This window comes from Octodon degus, unplaced genomic scaffold (assembly GCF_000260255.1).
Source record: "Octodon degus isolate 3935 unplaced genomic scaffold, OctDeg1.0 scaffold00124, whole genome shotgun sequence".
Classification (NCBI taxonomy): domain Eukaryota; kingdom Metazoa; phylum Chordata; class Mammalia; order Rodentia; family Octodontidae; genus Octodon; species Octodon degus.
In genome coordinates this window covers 2,854,861-2,856,248 of record NW_004524700.1, presented here as the reverse complement: position 1 = coordinate 2,856,248, position 1,388 = coordinate 2,854,861, and positions in this window count along the sequence as shown.

Below are 1,388 nucleotides of genomic sequence, written 5' to 3'. Positions count from 1 at the left end.
GAACAGCAAGAGCAAACTTCTTTCCCCCACCTCCCTTACACTGTACAGGTAAGGGTGTAGCACGTACACGCAAAGTCCCGAGATAGAACCATAGGTCAATCATAAACTAGAAGTACACCCTATGACTGCCTGAGGCCTTGGGGGGATATCTAGATGAAACCTACTAACATTAATGTTTATGATTTTAGCATATAAATATGTATTTTTTCTCTTATACTACTACCACAAATTCTTCATACTTCTTAAGAAATAACAAAATATGTCAACTTATATTGTTTAAAACTAGTATGGTAGATTTTACATCAATTACCAAGATAAATAGACCAAATGAAGATATCTAATATTGACAATGGGCACAAGCCTTCATGAATCACTCATGAAAATTATATTTAAGGAAGAAAAGAAAAAAATCCAGGAGAATTTCTTAGAAAGTGATTGAATAGGGTAAACTAGTAAAAATAATAACAATAAAATGAAAATAATTTGTAGTTGATTCTTTTTTTAGTTTCAATTTTTTTCTTTTATTACCTTTTTAATTTTTTTCCTTAATTTTACTGATAAAAAAAATGATGAGACAGTTACAAACCAAATTGGTAGGACAGTTTCAATAATTAACACATTACACACATTATTCCTAGTGGTTATTTGCTGTACAAGATGAAGACATGATATCCTATTTACAAACTCTATTAGAACAAATCCCTCTATTCACTAAGAGAACGTAATTATATATCTATCCTAACCACTGAATGCACAGACACAAAATGGACATTCATCTGTCTCCCTTTTTTAATTTACTTCCATTATTTGAATAATATAGGTGTATAAACTCAGCAAAATATTCTAAAAGAGTCCAGTAGCCCATAATAGTATTGGGTCTTCTGCTTCACTGGCAATGTCAGAAATTGTTGGAGTAAATTCTGTGTGAATTGATTTATCTATTTTTAGTCAATAAGTGAATAAGCTTTTTGAAACTAAACACTAGGCTCAAAACTAGCTTTTTCATCAACATTTTCTTCTATAAATCACTGAGAATTTGTCATTTTAGTAGACAAATCAAAAGTTATTTTTGCTCTCACATAATTCTGATATATTTCTAATATTAGGTTAAGTTTTTCAGTATGTTAAGAAAGTATGTTTAGCAATATTCTTTATTTTTTATTTTTTCATAATGTTATTGAAAAACAGACAGCAATGAGACAGTTTAAAATCAAATCAGTAGGACAGTTTCAATAACTAACACACTGCATAAATTCTTCTTAGTGGTTAATTGCTATACAAGATGCAGACTTGAGATCCTACTTACAAACACCATTAGAACAAATCCCTCTATTCATTAAGAGAATGTAACTATATATCTATCCTAACCACTTTGAATACACAGATAC